This window comes from Ornithodoros turicata, unplaced genomic scaffold, assembly GCF_037126465.1.
Source record: "Ornithodoros turicata isolate Travis unplaced genomic scaffold, ASM3712646v1 ctg00000968.1, whole genome shotgun sequence".
Taxonomy (NCBI): Eukaryota; Metazoa; Arthropoda; class Arachnida; order Ixodida; family Argasidae; genus Ornithodoros; species Ornithodoros turicata.
In genome coordinates this window covers 307,215-318,292 of record NW_026999431.1, presented here as the reverse complement: position 1 = coordinate 318,292, position 11,078 = coordinate 307,215, and the positions used below count along the sequence as shown (strand labels likewise).

The following is an 11,078-nucleotide window of genomic DNA, read 5'->3' as shown; positions in this document are numbered from 1 at the left end:
ATGCGTACGAAGGTTTCAGTTATGCCACATGTTCGTCACAGCGCGACATGATGTATTGATGCTAGGTATACTATCAATTTGAGAGCCACTTTCCCAACGCGCCAGGCGCTGTGGTGACTGCTGACAATGGCTGCAAGCTTACTAAGGCGAAGCGTATGCGGAAAAGTTGCAGCAATTAGCCCCATGCGGCAAGTCAAAGGTACAGTCAAAGAGTAAGCATAGAACGCGTTGCCAGTAAATGAGAAAGCTGTCATCATCTCACACACCATGGAAGGTATTTGTATGGGGGAAAGCGAAGAACGTTTTGGAAAGTATTTTGGGCCAAATATTCGCAATGAATCGGGTCATGTACGAAAAGTCAACGGCTCGCTTCGCGCCTGCGCGTATTGCGAATTCCAGATTTACCACTTCCTTCACCACGCTTCACACACTGAAGTAGCGGAAAATATGAAGAACGAGTTTTTTGTGTTTTTTTTTTTGCACGAAATTAATCGATTTCACTGAATTTCGAAATCGATCTACTGATATATAAAGCCGTAGAAGGTGGCGCGCCAGGCTAAAATGGCGTGGCGCATTGTTCCAGGCGCGCCATGGGTTATTAAGGTTGTGCGAAGGAGCTCCCCCTACTAAGCAAGCAAGCGGCGGCGAAAGAAGGCTGACGCTGCGAGATGACGCCGCCAAGCTGAATTGGAGGAACCCCGAAAGGCTCGTTCGGCTGAGAATAATGTCTTGCGTTCGCTTTGTGTACGGTTGTCTGAAGGTTTTTGCAGCATTAACACATTTTCGTCTGATCCACCAATGGATCGACCATATTTTCCTTTGAAGGAAGTAGAATTTGACGTCGTGTGGAAATTTGAAATCGTGTTTGTCTGTTATCGTCCCCTATACCTCGGGTTTTCAGTTTCCCGACAAGTTAGGAAACTAAAAAATCTCATCACTAAAAGAGCAACAGCGCTAGGAACATGATAAATAACGTAAAATTGTTTCCACTCGATCAGTGCGAAGGCATACTAGGGAGCCTTTTTAGCTTTTCTAATAACCGCGACTTCTCGAACAATGGGTTTGCTCACAACTCTGGAAATAACTATACGGAACCCAGGAAGATTGTTGCCAAGAAAGAACCTATTTTTTCACGGGTTCAGGGATTGCGGCAAATGGGTAAACATCGGGGCCCTCTGCATCTAAAGCTATTGAGGCACTTTGCCTGAATAGAAACAACACACGCGTTATGTGGTAAAAATTACATAGGGTTTACCCTTACGAGGAAGCGCCTGCTCGTAAACTGGACACACTATATCTAATATGAGGCAATCCCACGAGAACGCTTGCACGAAACGTGAATGCAAACGTGCGCGGTGCAGTATGCTTGCGCCAAATTTCTCTTAGAGCAGTTGTGCAGTTTCTTCACAAGGGGGACGAGCAGCAGCGCGCCTATAGGCGCTGCACGCCGCCCATAGGCGCCAGGATTCATCATTTTACTCTCATTGTTTCTGTTTAGCGATTGTGCTTGTGTAGCCTACCGTAGTGGCTTTTACGTAATTATCGTCCCTCAATTGCAATGTTGGACACCTCGGTCATGATTCCCATTCTTCCGACTGTTTCACTCATTCCTTTAAAGGTTCAACCGTATGAGCCGTTTTGTGAGCGGCAGAACGCGAGTTTTTCTCGGTGGCAACCGACGCTGTCGTAAAACGCCTAAAGCTAACGTCACGCAACGTTTCTACAATAACGGATTGACGGCGTCTCCAGCGAACGTTTCCGTACCCTCTCAAGGAAAGGAAATCCGCATAATTTGAGAAACACTTTTATTACTTGTGAAATTCACGAACACAGGTGATAATGGTGATGAGTTGGATTGTTCTGGTCTATATGGCTATGGGGTTTATGGCTATGATGCGCGAAGCTAGGTAAGTGATGGTGAAATTACAAGGTGGAAAAGAGTTAAACGAGAACTAAAAACGTATCTATAACTTTGCAGAACGTGCGGTACGAACTCCTTCCCATAACAAATGGCCATAAAACATTACATACTTTTAAAAACTGAAACACAGATATGGTATAAGTGCAGGGGTGCGCACTCACAGAGCCACTTGTTGTGCCTGGCTATTCACAAGACATCCAAATACACGGGGCGAACACAGCATTTCATTTGATATTAATCTGTTGCACTCTTCCCTTCGTGTTTTGCATTTTGCACGCTCACACAAGAATCACGTGGTTAACATCAGCAGCATCTGATCCTCTGCTGAACGCGATCCACGCGAGCAATCTGGGCAGTTCCGCGTGTCGCCATCCACGGCTAATCCCTGATGGGCAACTTGCTCGCGCCGCTTCCGACGCTTCCTTCGTCCAGCAGTCGCCCATCCACGATATCCGCACCCCTCGGAATTCGGTAGTGTCGCTGCTTTTCTATCGTTCTGCCGCTCTCCAAACGCCACTGCAGGCCGCTGGATAATGCGCTGACTAATGCGGTTGGGCCTTAAAACACGAGGTGAACGGCATCTGAGGCAGACTTCATCTGGTGCACTATGTGGTGTTGGATGAACACAGGCGCCGTCTGCTGGTGCTGTTGTGGTCTGACGCTTATCACAAAAATGCTATGGAACTGCGGTTTGCATGTAAAAGAAAAAGCGCTTACCAGCAGTAACGTTTCTGAGCATCCGGGCTCAATTGTCCCGGTTTTCCAGGATTCAGCACATGGATCTGCATATATCTCTCGCTGCACGCAAACTGGGCATGGGATAACGTGTTGTTATTACACTGAGCAGAGCCTGTAAACAAAAATTATAGTACATGTAAGATGGCCCAACCAACATACAGGAAGGATTTCAGAAGGGCGTACGCTGTACGTGAAGGAACCCCAGTAAACAGCTACTAGATGCCCAGTGCTAAGAAATGCTGCTACGGCATTGCACCGCAGTAGCCATTATATTATTGCTCTGCTTGTAGGTTTCTGCGCAGCAGAAGAGGGCGAGGGTGTAAAATCGAGTTTGTGGTGACATACCGCTCTCACATTCGCCAGGGTCTCGGTCCGTTCCACGTCATAACAGCGGAAAAATAAACAGTGGGAAACGCGCCATACGCTCCGTGTGTTTTCCGTTTTGTTAGGGGGATACCGTGTTTCATACCTTCTGTATTTTTTTACTGTACTTCGTCGTACCTGAAATGGGTGTAACGTTCTTCGTTTCTGAAACACATACAGATGAGATGATTGTGGGAAAACGCGATTAACATCCAAGTTGCTTGAAGACGCCACATCATCTGTGGGGAGGGCAGCGGAGTGTTAATGTGATTGCGTGCTGTGCAGTCTTTTATGGCGGCCAGAGAAGATAGAAAATGCTACTTTGTGCGCGCCGCAAAGCAGCATGATACCTTTTTGGAACACTGCTGTGTCGTGCTATGGTTTAACCCGGCTGACGCGGCTGCCGTGCACACCGGGAGTGCCGTTCTTCTTCATCTACCTCTGCATGTTGCAGTTTCGTAATGCTTCAAGGCACGCTAGTTCCCATAAGCACTCGTGCACTCAATTTTTGAGGACAGACAACACTCGAGTAAAGAAAATTTGTGCGAAACCGTGCTCCATTATGGTGTTATGAAAATTACACCTAAAAAGCCATGCGCCATGCACGTTATTACACCTTTAGAGTTATTACACCTTTTTACACACGTTATTACACACGTTATTACACCTTTATTACACCTTTACACCTAAAGGTGTGAAAAGATTTAGAGTGTAAGGTACCCCACGGACTTGCAAAGAAGAGGTTGCGTTACCTATGCACGTACTAGTTCGCAAGGTACCATTCGCTGCTACCCTCTGACTCTGAGGAAGGAATGCGCCAGAGCGTCTTCCGTAGACCTCTGCCCAGCCCTGTACGTTGTTACGCGCTTCAGTAGCGAGACAAATGAGAAATAGTACACGTGGGAAGCTTTACCTCCTGAATAGAAGACTGCAGTGTGAAAATTTTAGGTCTCTCTCAATAATCATTTTCGCAGTACGTAACCAATAATGTAATGTGATGTAATATGATGTGAGCCACTGGAAAGCTGCGCACTATCTGCGAGAGGATGGTCTGTCGACTACAAACACGGGGTCGACGCTTCTATATGTTTCCTTTTCCTACAAAACAACTACAATGAATAAAGTAAATGCACATTGTATGTGAAATGTTTCCAGATGTGCAACCATCGGCAGCAACATCAAATATGAAAGAACGTGATCGTGTGCGAGAATCAATTATCTTTTCCCCTCTGTTGAAATTAAACGCGTATTCTACATAAGGAGTGTTGGGTTTGGTTCCCGATGGCACTGTTCCTTATTCTGCGCATCCTTGTCATTTGCTAAGATGACGCACTTCCCTTGTTTCTTTCTCTTCTTTCATGCCACTGTGTGCTAGTCTCTGGCACTTCTGGATGCGCAACATAAAACCGCTAAAGCATTTGACATTTTTGTTTCAATAGCGGAGTAGCTACTCCGCTAAGATTTAAATTACAAGAGGAAAAGGTATTTCCGCTAGAAATACAAGCAGCTGAGGGCTCGTTTAATGCAAGTGGGAATGTAAAACGTAGCCGAGAAAAAGAAAGCGAGGCCCCCCGATAAAACACTTTTTTCTTCTCAGTTTAATTTCTTGCTTGCATATTGATCTCGTTTTCATTGTGATTTCCTTTCGTTGACATTCAGCTTGACAGTCTTGCGATCCTCCTCGATTTCAACTACCATTAAGTCCCACTGCAATGTCCCAATGTAATGATTTTGATCGCCGGAGGGATATTTATCACTGGACTTACAAAGACTACCGTTGTCCCAAGCCTCGTATTATGTGTTATCCCTGCTTCATTCTTCTTTTATTGTACTTACAGAACGACTTGGACGTTCCACATTGAGTCTCAACTTTCCGAGTGAACCCCTGCAAAAAGTCTTCGGAATCGCATCCTTGTTGTTTCAGCGTGTCCTGAAGACAGTTCTGGCTGTACTGCATCATACTGGAAAACATCGTGCACAAATAGCTGTTAAATTACAGGGGCGCGTAACATCGGTTCGCGCCGAATGAACAACGCAGTGAGCTGCGCACGACCGAATAAGCAGCTTTTTCCGCCAGTTCGTAAGCGACAAGTAGTATTCTGTCATGCCAAAACTACGGCAGGGCGAAACTACGACATGGACCCCTGGACCCTGCCCTGAGCCCTGCGCGTATTTTTCCACGCGCGGCGCGTGTGTAGAGGGTTATCCACATGCTTATCACCGGGGAGAGGGCTGCATGCGCGCTTACCCTCACATTTTTCAGCCTCGGTCGACTTCTTTCGACATTTTTGAGGCTTGGCCGACTTGGGTCGCGTATTTTTTTCCGCACCCGCAGGGCGGCGCTCGGGTGGAGGCGCTTACCGGTGGGTAGCGCGTGGACGGAGGGCTGCGTGCGCGCTTACCAGCTCACACTTTTCAGCCCGGGTCTACTTCTTTTGTCATTTTTCAATCTGTGTCGACTTCAATCATAATTTCTTTCAGCTACAACAGGTGTACAGTAGGCTGTTTACATGCAAAGGATCGCCATACACAAAAGTACAAGCGAAAATATATTTATTAAAGTCATTAGTGTCAGGAATTATGTTATGACTCTGCGTGAAGGAGAAAAACCTAGCCCAAAGGGGAGGGCTGCGTGCGCGCTTACCAGCTCACATTTTTCAGCCTGGGTCGCCTTCTTTCATCATTTTTCAATCAGTGTCAATTTTTTTCCAGCTACAACATGTGTGCAGTAGGCTGTTTACATGCAAAGGATCGCCATACACAAAAGTACAAGTGAAAGTATATTTATTAAAGTCAATAGTCCTAGGAATTATGCTGTGACTCTGTGTGGAGGAGAAAAACCCAGCCAAAAAACCTGAAGCAGAAGAGAAACAATACGCGTAACAAAGAAATATTTATTACAGATACAATACAACAGCATTGAATATGTATCACAGATCAAACACAATATTTCTTATTAACTGTAATCATACACACAAGTTTTCAGTGAATCAGAAGGGAGAACACGTTTTAACCAAAGAAGATGTTCTTAACCAATACGATTACAATCAAAATTCCAAGTTTTATTATAAAAAGCCTGAGATGTGAGAACACGATAGATGTAAGTAATTTCGAGCGCAATAGGAAATCTAAGTTTCATATTCCAACATGACACAAATTTAATTAATCAATTTCTATTGAAGTGAATAGTGCAGACATCCACATATCCAGAAATCCACACATAACATTAATATAGAACCAATCATCCAACATGTAGGGAAATAATAGCAAAACGAGAAACGATCACCACATTTAATCAAAGAAGATATGATTATATTTGATTATATCATATATATCAATATATATTTGATATTATCAATATGATTATAAACAAAAGTATAAGTTGTGCTATAAAAAGTCTAATATTCCTATACGTGAGAACCATCAGTGCAATAGTGGGAAGTTCTGATAGATAATTAGCTGTGAACAGCTGAGACCTTGGAAGACTATGGGACACGAACACAAGAGGAAATAAAATCTATAGCACTAGAAAGAAGTTAATCTTAAACAAAAAAGCAAAGGAGAATAATTTATCATTTTAATTATCATAAAATCATCCTCGTGACATAATCTAATCGAACACTATACAATTTTCATTCTAAGAGACACTACAAACACTTTGTTTTATGAATCCAACACAGAAAATAGATATGTTAAAAATGAACTTCACCACATAGCACGCTCCTAGCCAACAACCAGCTCTGATGATATCTGCCCTGATTTGTTGAAGATGGGTGCCGTTAGATGTATGGAAGACCACGGAACACGAACGACAAGAACACAAGACGAAATAAAATCTATGCCACTACAAAGAAGATATTCCTAATCAATATGATCACAATCAAATTACAAGGTGTATTATAAATATTCCTACATGTGAGAACGATCATTGCAATAGACGTATGGAAATAACGAGAAAAAACACAATCAACAGCTACAAATAATAGAAAGCCAAACCTGCACATCATCCAACACATAGAGAAATAATAGCTAATCAATCTGTCAAGAGGAGAAATATTACAATATAGCACAGACTTAACGTTGAAGAACAGAGGAACACTCTAAGCGGCGACATGTAAACAACAACAACAACAGGAAAACAATCTATCATTGAACCATCATGAAATCGAACAACATACAATTTTCATTCTAACAAACACTACGAACCTTGATGGAGGTATCCAAGACATAGAAAATATGCAATGCTTACATCTCGGTTTTCACTCTTTCCTTAAAGCCTGGAGACTTGATGTCTCTATCTCAATGACCAAGACGAAGCAACTCCCATGCTTTATCACTGAAAGGGTTGATGGCTAATTCCTTCGTCCAGCAAACAGGGCGTTCTAGAGGTCAGATAAGATAGTTCAAAGGCGATATATTTTATTGTGCCGCGCAAATAGATGTCGATATTATTCGCGGGAATCACTATATTTTCGTATCCTTTCCTTGAAACGGAAATATTTACAAGAAGATGTGATGAGTAAGAAAAAAATGTGCGCTTTCAATGATTCTATGCACAAGGCCATACTAGAGCCCGTCCCTCCCTAACTTGATGTTGGTGTTGGGGGTCGTCGGGTTTCATCACACTTTATCGCTTGAATCCACTAGTTGATCATGTTTATTCATTGAAAATGGCAAGTTTCTGTACAGATTCTACGGTGTGTTCACGCTGCTAGCTTAGAAATGATTTGTCTGAATTAATTATTGTTTTGTTTCAGGTTCGACTGATATTCTATGAGTTGGACATTATGTATGCATGATGTATTAATTGTGTCATATTTGTTTCAATTATTCACTCGATTGAGATAAGTAAAAATAATGTCTGAGTTGGGAATGCCTGATATTTCTGAGTTGTGTTTCACATTTGATTTTTCTGTGTGGTTCATCTATATAGAACTTTCTGCTGCAAGATATTACCAAACTTGATGTAATTAAATTTGTTTCTCGTTTTTTGATTGAGTATTGTTGCTACCATTTAATAATTTGGACTTTCTCTAGATGTTCAATAACAATATCGCATCAGTACAAACTTAGTCGACTTCTCCACCACTTTGATTGAAGATTTCCGTTTCAAGGAAAGGATACGAAAATATAGTGATCCCCGCGAATAATATCGACATCTATTTGCGTGGCACAATAAAATATATCGCCTTTGAACTATCTTATCTGACCTCTAGAACGCCCTGTTTGCTGGACGAAGGAATTAGCCACCAACCCTTTGGGTGATAAAGCATGGGAGTTGCTTCGTCTTGGTCATTCAGATAGAGACATAAAGTCTCCAGGCTTTAAGGAAAAGAGTGAAAACGGAGATGTAAACATTGCATATTTTCTATGTCTTGGATGTCTCCATCAAGATTCGTACTGTTTGTTAGAATGAAAATTGTATGTTTTGGTCGATTTCATGATGGTTCATAATAGATTATTTTCCTCTGTTGTTGTTTACATGTCGCCGCTTAGAGTGTTCCTCTGTTCTTCAGCGTTAAGTCTGTGCTATATTGGAATATTTCTCCTTTTGATAGATTGATTAGCTATTATTTCTCTATGTGTTGGATGGTGTGCAGGTTTGGCTTTCTATTATTTGTAGCTGTTGATTGTGTTTTTTCACGTTATTTCCTTGCGTCTGTTGCAATGATGGTTCTCACATGTAGGAATATTTATAATACAACTTGTAATTTGATTGTGATCATATTGATTACGAATATCTTCTTTGTAGTGGTATATATTTTATTTCCTCTTGTGTTCATGTCCCATATTCTTCCAGGGTCTCTGCTGTTCACAGTTAATTACATACAACCATCAGAACTTCCCGCTATTGCACTGATGGTTCTCAGGTATAGGAATATTAGACTTTTTATAACACAACTTATAATTTTGTTTATAATCACATTGATTAAGAATATCTTCTTTGATTAAATGTGGTGATCGTTTCTCGTTTTCATATGGTGTAGCTATTATTTCCCTACATGTTGGATTATTGGTTCTGTATTAATGCTATGTGTTGATTCGAATTATTGCCTTGTGCCTGCGCTATTCACTTCAATAGAAATTGATTAATTAAATGTGTGTCATATTGGAATATTAAACTAAGCTTCCATATTATGCTCGCAAATTACATCTATCAGGTGCCCACATCTCGGACTTTTTATAATAAAACTTGTAATTTTGATTGTAATCGTATTAAGAACATTTTCTTTGATTAAATGTGCTACTGCATTTTAATTTCAGAATCTAAGGACTGGATATAATTAATAAATTATGTATATTATTCACATGTACTGCCTTGTGTTTTTGTTTCTTCTGTTACAGGTCGTGAAGTTTTCTCGGCTGGGTTTTTCTCCCTCACCTGATCGGCATCACAATCGGCACAATTCCCAGCACTATTGGCTTTAATAAATATACCTCAACTTGATTGGCATTACAATTGGCATTAATAAATATATTATATTTATAGTAAAGTATAAAATAGTACTTTTTGTGTATGACCCTTCTTCGCATGCCTCTGCATGTTATAAGCGCGCGGAAAACCCTCCGCACACGCGCCGCGTGGGGAAAAATACGCGCAGGGCTCAGGGGCAGGGCCCAGGGGTCCAGGTTGCTGAGTGGACCGGCCGTAGCCTGGACATGACTGAATACTACTGCGACAAGCTACGTCAAACGACAATTCAGGAAAACGCCAATGCGCGTGGTGGCAGGGTTCGAACTTTCACTCTCCGGATCTCCGTCAAGCGATGTCACCTTTGTAGCACGTCAGCTTGGCTTTCACCTGAATTATCTGCCTCAAGTGCAGGGCCGGACGAATCAGTCATGATTCCTGTCTCGTCACGCGTTTCTAAGTCACTCATCCAGTGAAACACGAGGTGGGCGGTATCTGTGGCAGACTTCTTCTAACAGGGTGTGGGGTGAAGACAGCCTTGGTCCGGATAAGTATCTCAAGAAGACTGTGGAACCGCCAGTTGTACGTGAAAAAGTCCTTACCAGCAGTACCATTTGTTCGCCTCTTTGTTCACATATTCGGGGGGAAGGACGAGGCCGTGTTCCCTCATAAAGCTTTCTTCGCAGACAGTCTGTGCAAGTGATAACGTTTTGTTCGGGCACTTTGATGCAACGTCGCCTGAAAAGGGAGACAATTATGCATGTAACGTTGCCCCAACTAACTTGTACAAATAATTTTAGAAAGACTATCTCCCTGCTTTCAAGAAACCCAGTAGAAGATGCATCCAACAGTGATTACGTGGTAGTCAATTTTTCATATGACTTACGTTTTAAGTTCCTACAGTTTGAAAGATTACTGTTCTCTTGCAGACTTTTCGCGATGACCTGTCTAGAATACAGACAGGTCATGGCGAACAAGTGCATTCGTGTACATTTGTGGTCGTTGCCAGTGTTTAGGGCTTGATGCTTCTTCCGTAAAATCGTTCCGGTGCGACGCCGTTTTATTAGGAAGAGCTCAGAGTAAGTGCCCCATTACACTCGCGTCGTGCAGTTTTTTAACATGTGTTATCTTGCAGAATTCGAGAACTCCTTGTTGACATGAGAAAGTAGATTGGAAGGCTTGTACAGGACATCCCGAATTAAATGACATTCAGGACAGGTCCAGCACCCCCTCCCCCCCCCCCCCAACGTTTCCCCTACGCGCTTATGAAGAACTTATACGACTTAATAGCCAGTTTGTGAATTGTGAATTGAGACACAATCGGTTTAGTGTTCACGTCTTTGCAAGTGTGCTTCCTGCAGCATATGGATCTTCATTGCATCTAAAGTATCTGTATGGTATCTGGATCCGATTGCAAAAATATTCCACGAGGTTTGTACGGCTGGTCATTTGTCTGCATTATAGTCTTTCTTAAACATAATTTTCAATCATTGGTGAGATAGCATATTGCCCCACGAAGTTACAGCAGGCTCACAACACTGGGCACACGACCAATCAGAGTGCGACGTCGTAGATATTATGCATAGCAATTGGGCTAATCAGGAGCTTCAACGTTTTTGTGAACTTTCAGCCGGTCCTGGCCAC

The 11,078-nt window shown here is 42.4% G+C and overlaps 1 long non-coding RNA gene across 1 annotated transcript; it reads right to left on the bottom strand.

Annotated features, from left to right (window-relative positions):
• Window positions 1-2,684: 2,684 nt before the first annotated feature.
• Window positions 2,685-10,166, bottom strand: LOC135376007 (uncharacterized). The gene is made up of 3 exons (XR_010417477.1): window positions 10,037-10,166; window positions 4,859-4,983; window positions 2,685-2,771 (listed from the first exon to the last, which is right to left on the bottom strand). It is a non-coding gene; the product is annotated as an uncharacterized LOC135376007 (long non-coding RNA).
• Between the last annotated feature and the right edge of the window lie 912 nt (window positions 10,167-11,078).